The following is a 13,352-nucleotide window of genomic DNA, read 5'->3' on the forward strand; positions in this document are numbered from 1 at the left end:
ACCATCAGGGAAGTCCCTGAGACCGCATTCTTGTCCACTTTCCTGAGAGCTTCCTTCCAGCAGCCCACTTGGCTGCAGTGCTCCTGTGCTTGAAAGATTTTCCCTATTCAAGTCTGAGTCTGCTGCCCTGGAACTCTGACCCACTAGGTTTTAATCTAGAAACACTCCAACCCTTCTCCAATGTGAAGAAGCTAGCTGCCCACACCCATCTTCTGTCCACCTTCTCCAGCTCAGGTTCTCATGTCCCCCTTCTTCTGGTGTGGATGTGTTTCAGTGGATGACACAGGGCTGCCCCAACATCCCAGGCATCATTGAATGAATCTTTAGATTGGATGATCTCATTGGGGTCGCATCTCTCCATTGTCTCCTGAGTCATTTAAAACCTCCAGGTGATTCTCTGTGGATCACAGTGAGACACGTGGCCCCCAGCCTGTGCTTGTACAGCTGATTGTGAGTTGGGGCTCCATTCACTGGCCCAGCAGTTGCTTCTTCAGAGGGCTCAGTTCAGCTCCTGAGCCTGTGTGCAAGAGCTTCTAGACCACCCTTGGAGTCCTTGCCCTTTCTGAGCTTCCAAGTTGACCTGGGGGCCCAATACAGGAAATCCTCATTAGGGGGGGCCAAATGAGGGCAGCGGAGAAGGCAATGGCACCCCACTCCAGTACTCTTGCCTGGAAAATCCCATGGATGGAGGAGCCTGGTGGGCTATAGTCCATGGGGTCCGCTGAGGGTCGGACACGACTGAGCGACTTCACTTTCACTTTTCACTTTCATGCATTGAAGAAGGAAATGGCAACCCACTCCAGTGTTCTTGCCTGGAGAATCCCAGGGACTGGGGAGCCTGGTGGGCTGCCGTCTATGGGGTTGCACAGAGTCGGACACGACTGAAGCGACTTAGCAGCAGTAGCAGCAGCAGGGAATGGATAGGCATAGCCATTTGGAGGGTCCCTCTGTGGAATTCCCTTTGTTTATAGACCATAAGGCCTCCTAGCTAGGGTGCTGTAAACAATGGGCGTTCAGACAGGCTGTAGGTTGGGTTGGATGGGCAACTGGACCCACTGGACTGGGGCCTGATGCAAACAGAATGTGCCCTCAGGGAAGTTTTCCATGGTGAATGACACACCATCCCTTCTTTCTGGCAGAGTCTGCTTGTGCTCCTGTTGACAGGAATGTGCACTCCTAGAATCCAGTAGGCTCCTGAAGGGCACAGGCAAAGCTTCAGATTAGCAGGCATTGGCTGCAGACACCTTGGAGCTGAGGGCTGGACTCCTTCAGGAGCAGCTCTGAGAGTCTGGAGTTGATGATGTTCAAGGTGAGGGTTGGGACTACTCCCGGAGATGCTGGTTTGTCTATCTGGCCGGGAAGCTCACATGCCTGTGTTCAGTCATCCTTGTGCACCACTAGCCTGCTCAAAGTATCACAGAGGGCTCTCTGAGCCTGTTGTTAGATTTGTAACTGGTATGCCCATTGACATCTCTCACTTGGGGCGTGTCTCTTCCAACTTCAAAACAGACCCTTCCTCTAAAGGCTGCAATGCTCCCTTGTTAAGAGCTCTGAGTGGTGGCAAGTTCTCTCTGCACCTTCTACCCTTGGGTTTTGCCTTGAGGTGTCCCTGTGAGTGTGCTTCAATTGTGTCTGACCCCTTGCAACTCCATGGACAATAGCCCACAAGGCTCCTCTGTCCATGGAATTCTCCAGGCAAGAATATTGCAGTGGGTTGCCATCCCCTCCTCCAGGGGATCTTCCCCACCCAGAGATGGAACCCACGTCTCTATGTCTCCTGCATTGGCAGGCATGTTCTATACCACCAGCGCCACCTGCGAAGCCTTGAGGTGTCCCTAAATATGGCAAATTCGTCTTCCACAGGTGGACCCTCACTAATGTCAACCCAGGTGCCCCAGGCTTCTTTCTCCCTGCTAAGCACCCTCCGCTCCCTAAATCTCTCGTTGTCCAGTTTTCTGGATTCCTGATGAGATCCCAGCCTCACTTTCAGGCCTGGGCCCTGGAAGCCTCACTTAACTCTCACAGCAAAGGCAGCTTGTGTGGTGGTGGTTACTCCTGCCGCTTCCCCCGGGAGCACTGGCGCTGAGGGTCTCCTCCTTCAGTCTTAGTGAGCTGGGGGTGGGGCTCCTCTCAGTTGTCCCAACTCCTCAGAGCCTTGGTTCCACCAGCTGTGCTCTTGAGGTGCCTGCCGCACAAGGCCAGCCCTCTAAGCGACCCCCACCCTGACCCCTCCAGGCTGAGTTCAGGTGGTGAGACATGCATTCCAGGACTGCGTCCCCGCTGCTGTTGTTCTCAGTCTTTCCCTGTACCCAACAGCCAGCCGCAACGCAGGCCTGGTCCAGATGCAGAAAAGGCAGGGCTGTCAGCCTCCTGCCGTTTGTCCTACGCCCACCACTCAGGAGCCGTCCCCCTGAGCCCAGAGTCGTGACAGGCTTCGTGCAGCTCTGCGGGGGCGGGCTGTAGTTCTTGTCCTTTTAGGGGCCACCAGAGGGATGGGGATGCGGGAAAAGGTTGTGTGGGTTGGGCCGGGAGCCACAGAGGAGTGTGCATTCTGTGCCTCCAGTTTAGGCACCTCCCACCCTCCTGGGCTGAGAAAACAGCCTGGAGGCAGAGGAGGCCCCACGAGAGGGACAGGGCTTCAATTTTCAGCTGGGGAGGAGCTGCAGCTTCCAACCGGCCCCATTGTCCCTGGGAGCTGGGGTGGGGGGAGTGCAGTTATCAAGGCTTTTGTGGGAGCTGTAATCTGCATTTCATTTTATGGATTTATATTTGCTTTGTTCATTTCCCTTTGTTTCCCCAGAGTTTGCTTTAGGGGTAAATGTTTCTTTTTCAATAACACTAAAGCGAGAAGGCGTCCTGCCCCCACTCCTGTTCTATTCCGATGACTCCAAAGCTGGAGAGACAAGGCAACAACAGCCTCCCCAGCAGAGGGTGGGGGCCAGAAAGAGCGCTGCAGGAGGCGGGGAAGGCTGGATGGCTGAGCCCCTGTTAAGCTTCAGGTACTCTGTGTGGGTAATCAGATTTCATTCTCACCACAACCCTGCAGATAAAGTTGATTAGTCCCGCTTGTTTTTCCTCAGACGAGGCACAGAGAAGTTGAGTCACTTGGATTACACCCAGCTGGTAAGTGGCAGAGTCGGGATTGGTAATCGGGTCTGACCCTGTCTTACCTTCATGGTGCCTCTAGGCTCTCTGGCTCATAGTTGACTGTCCCCAGGACCCCACTTTCCTCTCCCTTTGGAGGATCATGTGTTTTGTGTCTGAGCTCCCCTCCTACATGTATGAGCACTTCAGAAGTAAACACATCAGTGGAAGAAAGAAAAAACAAGATGTCCAAGTCAGGAGGGCCTGTCCCACCTAGACAGGCCCCTCGGCCGGGCTCTCTTCTCAGGGCCCCTGGGAAGGACACACACCTTGGGAAATGGTCAATAGGCCTAAGATCTTCCAATGGGACCAGGGACTCATCTCCAGGTTCATGTGCAGGAGAGAGCTTTGTCCAGGGAACCCCGTGCGGGTGGATTTCAGTGTGGCTGATGCCCTGAGTCACTGTGTGTGTGTCCCCTGGGCCAAGCCAAGGGGCCTGAGCATCAGGGATGCAGCCCTTGACCCAACCTGGAATGACAGAGCTGCAGGGTCTACTGGGTTATCCCACCCAATCTCCTCATTTAACAACACTCTTGGGAGTGAAGTCATGCAGCTGGCTCGCCAGCCAGCTCCAGATACCCAGCCTCCCCAGCCTCTTCCCTCTCCTCATAGCTTGCTCCAGCCCATGTCACTGGTGCAGGTTCCGTTTGCCCACCCACAGCAAGCCAAATGCTGAGACGATGAGGTTTGCAGCAAAAAAAAAAAAAAAAATTTTTTTTTTCTCAAGGCAGTCAAGCAAGGAGACAGGAGGACAAGTCTCAACTCCGTCTCCCCAAAGGCAAAGGGACAGGGCTATTTATAGGCTTAGGAATAAGGCGTCAGGGCAGAGTAAGGCATGGGGAGCATGGGGAAAGGTGATTGGAAAAAGGTGCAGGAATTGAAATTCTATGCATATGTAACTAGGCTACAGGCCTCTGAGGGTGGAGTTTTCAGCCGTCTGATGTCAAAAATCACCAAGCCAGACACGCACGCGTGCCCAGTTGGAGGGTCAATGATCCTATCCAGCTGGTAGTCTTTACCAGCTCAGCTAGAACTAGACACGTGTAACTGACTTTCAGCTCAGCTGAACCAGACAACTGACTCCAAGTTTCTGGGAAATACCTTGGGTACACATCTTATTGTTAGACAACATGCCACTTGGAGGACATGGAATTTTTAAAACGACCTTGATTACTGAAGGCAGGTGACATGGATTGCACTAATCATCCCTACGTTTCACCGAGGGAATCAGTCACATCAGAATCACTGGTTCCAGCTCAGCATCACATGGGAGGGCCCAGGAATCCACATTTAAAACACAGCTGAGGCGATTGTTTTGCACATTAAATTGAGCCCTTTGTCTGGTTCACACAAGTAAAGTGAAACAAACATCAGTGATTAGTGTTTTAAACCAGCAGAGCTAAGGGATGGACCTAACTTGACTTTATCCACACTCCTGTGGCCCCACCTGCAGTTAGTATCTTGGAGGGAGAGTCCTGTCTGGGGGATAAGCAGGCTGGATGAGGTAGGCGAGGTTGAGAAGAGGTTGTCTTTAGAGAGGTCTGTATTCAGTCCACTTCTCTCCTTTATTTCACCTGCCTCGAAAGCTCAAGTTTTCCCCTTCATGGTGAAATAGCAATGACCTGGCCCAGGAGTTCAAAGACCTGGCCTCTAGGCCTGGCTCTGACAATAACCACGGGACACTGGAGAAGTAAGACTTGTCTGCATGCTGGGCCTCATTTTCCTCCCAGCATAATGGGAGGTTGCTGCCCTTGGTTGTGGGCCCTTTCCTTTCTCATTGACATCCTGGAGTCTCGTGACTCATTGATGGTGAGCACGTCTTAACCGGCTGGTGTCCGCTGCACCCACAGAGGACCTTGAATATGATAGGTGCTTAGTAGAGGTTTATTGTCAAAGGAAATTAATTTGGAGGTTTAAGCAGGATTTGTGGGAGTATGTTTTGGTTAGAGATTGACTCGGGGCTATTGACATGTAGGAAAGAAAAGATGTTCTGGGAGATCTATTACATGAGCAACTTATTTAAAGTGGTGTCTCAGAACTCAGAACTTGTTTTTAATCATGTGTCACATGGCCCTGGAGGAACATGTGCTGAACTGGCCAACGGAAAACAAGCTGTTGGAGCCAGACCAGGGAGTGCAGGGACATGCGCCAGGCAAAGGTGTGAGCTGGGAGGAAGGCAGAGGCCTTCTAGACACAGCCCTGAGTGTGATGGGCTGGCTTGGAGACACACACTGGGGTCATTCTGCGTTAAAAAGAGCCATTGGTTTTGGGGGGTATATTGTGCATGGCTATATGGAAATAATTACAGCTGCTTTGGGGTAGGTAGAGAAGGCTTCCTGAAAGGTTACACTTGACTTAAGGTAATGTTGAAAGGAATTTAGGGATTTATCTGGCTACTGAGCCAGTTCTGGAGCTTTCTAAGAGAAGATAATGATTGCCTTCAGGAATGGTAGCTATTGTTCCAGAGCTTAGAGCAGCCCCTGGCACATGATGGCTGCTGCTGGGTGTTCCAGAGTCTGGGCTGGCTCCACAGGGGGAAAACTCATGGTGGGTTTCAACTCAGACCAGACCACATCCCCAGTGCTACTTCCTCAGCTCTGAGGCTGCCCTGAGAGGAATCAGTAAATATGCTGGACACTATGCAACATTAGGCTTCCCTGGTGGCTCAGAGGTTAAAGCGTCTGCCTGCAATGCAGGAGACCTGGGTTTGAAACCTGGGTTGGGAAGATCCCCTGGAGGAGGAAATGGCAACCCACTCCAGTATTCTTGCCTGGAGAATTCCATGGACTGAAGAGCCTGGTGGGCTACAGTCCACGGGGTTGCAAAGAGTCAGACATGACTGAGTGACTTCACTTCACTTCACTTCATGCAACATTAGTATTTACATTCTTTTTTATTCTGTTCTGTCTTCTCCAAATTCACTACCTTGAATGTTGTTATTTTAGATTCAGGAAATAATCTAATTTTAAAAGCCTGTTTCAAATGAGAGAACCAAGTCGAGTTCAGAGAGTGGTTTACAATTCATCCAGTCATGGACAATGTCAAGAAAACTACTCTGCTTTTCTCCTTTCTCAGATAACCATGCTAGTTACTCCCACTATTGACTGAAAGCCTGACATGGAGGAGCTTCCTACTTTCAAAAGGCATTAAGGTCTCAGAATAGGGATCCTGTGCTCACCCCGGGGCCCAGGCTGCAGGTCAGATCCCCATGAGTCTCAGCTGCAGCCTCTGACTCTAGAAGGCAGAAAAAAACCTTACTGTGCACTGAGGTTGGTGGCTCATGTCTAGGGTACCTGGGAGTCAGTGAGAGCCAAGTGCAATCCCCTGGAGCCTGCATGTCTCTGACTCGAAATCCTCGCCAAAGCAGAGCTGCTGGAGGTGGCTGTGCAGAGATGGGAAGACTCTCAGGGCTAAGCCAGCAGTGCCCCACAAAGGCACCAATGCTGTGCCCCTTCCCAGTCTAGCTGGGCTCTCCACATCCCAGCTCCTCTGCTAGGGCTAAAGTTCATTCTCCTCCCTGGCCTGGGTCAGCTTCCCCAAGGTCCCACTGGACCCCACCTTTGGCTTCCCCTGGTGTCCAGAGGACCAATCTGTGCCTTGCTTACACCTGGCCCCAGGTAACCTCCAGGGAACCTTGTGGGAGTTCCTTTCGTAGTCACCAAACTGTTGGCCCATGAGCCAGCCTGCGGCAACTCTTAGCACCTTTATCTCTTCTGGCAAAAATAAGCCCAACGCCAGTTACTAGTGCCCAGTTGAGTGAGCCCCAAGGCTACAGGTCCCCATCACCAGCCAGTGTTCTCTGGAGTTCTCCTAAGAGAGCAGCCCATTGTGCAAACTGCAGCCTCTGAGAGGCCTGGGCAGAGAAAGGGGGCGTTTTCATTGTTACTTTTGTGTGCGCAGGACTTTTGCCAGTGTAGGGAATGGAGACCCATTCACCCTAGTCTGAGTAAAGAAGATTTATTATAAGGCTCCATGTCGAAGATTGAGGGGCATCTCAAGGAAATCTGGGCATAGGAAACACATTAGAGTTTTGCTTCCGGAATTCTGAAGGTTCTGTATTCAAAACAACTCTAGTTTCTGAGAAGGAATTCTAAGAACCTATCCTCCAAGTCAGGGGTTGCAAGCAGCAGTACTCACACGTGCCAGACAGGTAACATAAATGTGAGGCTGGCCAGATAGAGCCAAGTGGAGCGTGGTGAGGGCTGGATGGGAAAACACGAGGCCCGTGTAAAGAGGCAGCACCCCAGCTCCAGCAGACTGCAGCCACGCAGACCCTGTGTTACTTCTAGATTGATTTTAATGTGAAATCTCCCAAATTTTAAAGACTGGTAACAGACTCACAAAAATGCAGACCATCACGAGGTCACATCCCATGACAGTCTTTTTCTCTGACTCCCAATTATTCTCTCTTTCAATTGCTTGTCCTCTACCAGCTGGTGAATTCTTTCTTTAGCTCCTATTTAGGCTCCTAAAACAAGAAAACTAATTGGCTTGGCTCTTTCTTTTGGATCAGATCAGGCCAGACCATGACTGGTTGGTTGCCTTCAGGTCAGGTGCCTATTCCTCCTGTCTAGTGCAATCAGCTTTGGTCAGCAGGCACCAAGGGGTGGGGGGCAAGATGTGCTCTAAACCAGCACAGTTACAGTTGGGTGGGCCCTGCGAACATGTCTAGTCCACAGCTGCTATCTCAATCTCCAAACAGCCTGTATTTGTAAGCATTCTCCAGAAAAACAGAACAATAAGCAGAATACACACACACACACACACACACACACACACAGGCGTATCTTGGAGATAGTGGAAGTTTGGTTGCAATCCACCACAATAAAGCAAATATCACAGTAGACTCAGTCATGTGAGCTTTTTCAGTTTCCCTAAACATATAAAAATACACTCACCTAGAGCCAGACATCCTGGAATGTGAAGTCAAGTGGGCCTTACGAAGCATCACTATGAACAAAGCTAGTGGAGGTGATGGAATTCCAGTTGAGCTATTTCAAATCCTGAAAGAAATCATGTTGTGAAAGTGCTGCACTCAATATGTCAGCAAACTTGCAAAACTCAGCAGTGGCCACAGGACTGGAAAAGGTCAGATTTCATTCCAATCCCAAAGAAAGGCAATGCCAAAGAATGCTCAAACTACCGCACAATTGCACTCATCTCACATGTTAGTAAAGTAATGCTCAAAATTCTCCAAGCCAGGCTTCAGCAATATGTGAACCGTGAACTTCCAGATGTTCAAGCTGGTTTTATTTATTTATTTTTTCAAGCTGGTTTTAGAAAAGGCAGAGGAACCAGAGATCAAATTGCCAACATCTGCTGGATCATCAAAAAAGCAAGAGAGTTCCAGAAAAACATCAATTTCTGCTTTATTGACTATGCCAAAGCCTTTGACTGTGTGGATCACAAGAAACTGTGGAAAATTCTGAAAGAGATGGGAATACCAGATCACCTGACCTGCCTCTTGAGAAATCTGTATGCAGGTCAGGAAGCAACAGTTAGAACTGGACATGGAACAACAGACTGGTTCCAAATCGGGAAAGGAGTACGTCAAGGCTATATGTTGTCACTCTGCTTATTTAACTTATATGTAGAGTACATCATGAGAAATGCTGGGCTGGATGAAGCACAAGCTGGAATTAAGATTGCCAGGAGAAATATCAATAACCTCAGATATGCAGATGACACCACCCTTCTGGCAGAAAGTGAAGAAGAACTAAAGAACCTCTTGATGAAAGTGAAAGAGAAGAGTGAAAAAGTTGGCTTAAAGCTCAACATTCAGAAAACTAAGATCATGGCATCCAGTCCCATCACTTCATGGCAAATAGATGGGGAAACAGGGGAAACAGTGGAAACAGTGGCTGACTTTATTTTGGGGGGCTCCCAAATCACTGCAGATGGTGATTGCAGGTCTTCATCACAAATAAAATAATAATGAAAAAGTTTGAAATATCACCAGCGTTACCAGAATGTGACACAGAGATATGAAGTGAGTAAATGTTGTTGGAAAAACGGCATCAGTAGACTTGCTTGACACAGGTTGCCACAAACCTTCAATTTGTAAAAAACACACTGTGAGGCCCAATAAAGCAAAGTGCTATAAAACAAGGTATGCCAGTGTATTTATATTCTATAAGTGTATATGTATTCATATTATATACAATATATATTCACATTATGTAAGTATATATATATGTGTGAATACACACACACACACAGAGATAGATTTATTTTAAAGAATTGGCTCATACAATTGTGGGGACTGGAAATTCCCAGATACTTGGGCAGGCCAGCAGAATGGAAGCTGAAGCAGGAGCTAATGTTGCCATCTTGAGTCTGAAATCCACAGGGCAGACTGGGAACTCAGGCAGGAGTTAATGTTGCAGTTTTGAGGCAGAATTTCTTCTCCAGGAAACCTCAGGTTTTGTTGTTAAGGCCTTCAATTGATTGGATGAGGCCTACGCACATTATTGAGAGTAAAATGTCTGACTTTTGTTGTTCAGTCTCTCAGTTGTGTCTGACTCTTTGCAACCCCATGGATTGCAGCACGCCAGGCTTCCCTGTCCTTTACCACCTCCCAGAGTTTGCTCAAACTCATGTCCATTGAGTTGGTGATGCCATCTGACTATCTCATCATGTGTCGTCCCTTTCTCCTAATGTCAAATGATTACAGATGTTAACCACATCTATACATAGCCTTCATAGAGACACCTGAATACTTGATTAGATAAATGGGCCCTAGAATCTAGCCAGATAGATACAAAAAACTAACCATCATATAGACCCATGAGGTAGATATTACTTCTCTCATTTTAGAGATGAAAAAACCGAGACTTAGAAAGGTTAAGGTCTGAAGGGTGGTTTACTGGACCTGGCTCTTAATGACTCCCCCTAAAGCCCACCCTCTAACTCCTGCACCTCTTGCCTCTCAGTTAAGTCTGAAGCCAGAATAAGTCTGAGCGGGCTTTGTGGACTTTCTGCTCTCCAAGAGAGGCTTTGGGGAAGAGGTATTTCAGTTTCCTTCATGATGGCATTTGGGCTTCCCTAGTGGCTCAGTGATACGGAATCCACTTGCAATGCAGGAGCCATGGGTTTGATCCCTGGGTTGAGAAGATCCCCTGAAGAAGGAAATGCAACCCACTCCAGTATTCTTGCCTGGAAAATCCCATGGACAGCGGAGCCTTGTGGGCTACAGGCCATGGAGTTGCAAAACAGTCAGACAGACTGAGCAACTGCACAACAACAACCATATGATGTCATTTACTTCTCCTTTTTCTCTTTTTTCTTTTTCCTTGCATTTCTCCTAGCCTCCATACCAAACTGGGAGAGTGGCATCCTTGCCTACTAGTGGAATGATAAATATGATTTCAACTGCTTTCTTCTTCTCTTGAAAAAGCTTTCTTCCCATCAGTTGGGAGCAGCAGGAAGAACGAAAGAAAACAAGTCAGCATTTCTAGCTTCTCAAGCTGCTTTTCAATAAGCAAAGAGGCAAAGAAAGCCCCGGAGATAGGCATGAATTGTGCTGAAGAGATTGCCTCCAGCAGAGGGCTCATTTAACTATTTACTTGGCTTGATGACGCACCTGCTCTAGGAAAAAGATATTGAGTTAGAGTGGCCCTGAGAATAGGGGTCTAGAGTTTAGTGCTTTCTGGGTTTCCCAGGTGGCTCAGTGGTAAAGAATCTGCCTGCCACTGCTGGAAACACAGAAGACGTGGTTTTGATCCCTGGGTCGGGAAGATCCCCTGAAGAAGGAAATGGCAACCCACTCCAGTATTCTTGCCTGGGAAATCCCACAGACAGAGGAGTCTGGTGGGCTACAGTCCATGGGGTTGCAGAATCAGACATGACTGAGCGACTGAGCATGCACGCAGGTGCTAATTAATAATGAGGTTGATAATGATGATGATGCTTCCGTATGTGTGCACATTGCATTTTCTGGTTTAAATGGCACTGACATGTGCAATGTGGGCATGCTGCTTCCCCTGCAGCACTTTCTCTGTCCCAGCCTCCTGTCTGAGTTCCCAGCAGGCTCGCCAAGAGGGATCTCTGGTGCCTTTGGGAGCTGGAGGATGGTACATTCTTGAGTCATAAAAATTCCTAGAATGTAGGAGCCAGAAGATGCTCCATGCAACTCCTTTATTTCACAGACAAGACCCAGAGAGCTGACTTGCCAACGTGTGATGACCGGAAGTGGGGCCTCAGGGATGCCTGGTCTGTTTTCCCTGTAAAACTCTCCCATCAGAGCTGCTTTGGGCTGACAGAGAAGAACGTGCCCCCAGTCCCCAGGGGGCAGGCAGCAAACTCTATAAAAAGGACGATCTGTGTGTTGATTCTGCCTCCTGTTATGTTTGGCGTGGCTTTGCATGCCAGTCCTTAACCCTTTGTGGAGCTCTGGGAAGGGTCTCCACAGTGGATCAGGAAAAGGACAAGGCAGCCCTGGAAGAGCAAGAAGTAGGGAAAGTTCCCTCGAGAGTGTACAGAAGGAAGTGAGCTAGAGACCAAGGAGAAAGCATCAGGAGAAAAACTTGAGGGGAGAGAAAGCCATCTTTCAGGCCCAGCCCCCTACCAGCCAAACAACTCTTTTGACAGACTTTCCTTATTTGTCTTTGAAGGGGATTTCAGATCATTCAAGAAGGACTCATGTGGTTGCCAGGGCAACAGTGTTCCCATCGTCACTACCATGGAAACTCTCTCAGTGGCATAATATAAATATTTTCCTTTAAGAATGAGAAGGGGAGTCAAGTGGATGACAAGCTATTTTCTAATGCTCAGGGGCTGTGGCCAAAGCCTGCGATAGAGGGGACCAAATTAGCTCACATTCTATATCGTTCGCAGAACAGGCTGTTTTTGCTTGTTTGTTTTTAGATATAAGAGCCAAAAAAGGTGGGGAAGGGCAAAATTGTCAACGAAAATAGTCCATAGTTCTGAAGTGGAGAGATGTAAGAATTTCCCATTTTCTCTTGTTTTTCTTAGGGATGGTCTGAAAGACTAGCTTCTTGGACAAAGGCATATTAAAGAGTTTCCAAATCCTCCTCTTCCTCCTTAAACCTTCCTCCTCAACTTGTCTCTAGAGAGTACTAGAGTATCAGAGACTTCTGGGATGGGGTAGCTCAGGTAGCAACCAAGAAGGAGGGTCATTTTTTGGCCTCATGTACTATTTCAGAAGCTAGAGCCACAGCAATCCTTACTTTTGCTCCCTTGGGCATGTCTCCATATCATAAGGCTCTGTGGCCACCCCCTAACTTCACTCAAATTCCCCAGAAGAAACACCTGTCACCTCGGAGGGAAGACAGGACCAGGTGACCGCCGGGTACCTACCCGTGTGACATTCTCTGATTCTTACTTTTAAGAGTTTGATTCTAAAAATCAATGGTTCTGTGTCCAAAGATGCCCTGATTGTATTATTCTAAGAGCCTGTTATCTTAGTTGAGTGCAGAGTGAGCCCTAGGGCAGCAGCTGTGTGCAGCTGGAGGAGCTGGGCACTGCTCGGTGGCTGCCCTGGCCTCGGTGACATCCTTCCCAGGGCCCGGAACATGGATGTCAGGGCCCCTGCCTGGCACTCCTCCAGCTGTTCTCTGTTGTGGGAGTTTTGCTGGCTTGAATAACTCATTTTCAGCGGCTTATGATGAAAAGGGAAAGCCAGCAGTGATTGGGGTCTGAAAGCAGCCAACATCATCCCTCTCGAAAGCTTGCTGTGTGGACTTTGCATGGGCCGCTGAAAGGAGAACTATACTAGTTCTGGACTCAGCATCTGCAGAGGGGCTGGGCCCCTTGCAGCTCCCCTCCAGGGAAGGGCAGATGGGGAGGGAGGCTTTGCATGGAGCATTGTAAGCATCCTGCTTACGGGGCAGCAGGATGAAGTTGGCCTCCGAGACCAAGCAGGTCCAGAATTGTCATTGCAGCTTATCTCAAGGTCTTGGGGGCTGTGTCTGAAGTGCTCTCAGTTCTGTGGTGCTGGGCTGGGGCTTTGATCCTCTCAGCCCTGGTGTTCTGCTCTGTTCTGCAGTAGGGGAATAGCACAATCAATGGAAGAGACAATAACCAAATCTGCGAAATGATCCCGGGGTTAGAAATGGGGCAAGGATAACTGTCTCAAAATGCCAAGGAACCCTCCTCATGGCAAGAGAGAGAGGGAGCATTCAAATACATGAAAGAAATACCACCTGCTACATCACATGATAAAATGAAACAGCATGTCTGCTCCAGGA

Source organism: Bos mutus, chromosome 1 (assembly GCF_027580195.1).
Source record: "Bos mutus isolate GX-2022 chromosome 1, NWIPB_WYAK_1.1, whole genome shotgun sequence".
Lineage (NCBI taxonomy): Eukaryota > Metazoa > Chordata > Mammalia > Artiodactyla > Bovidae > Bos > Bos mutus.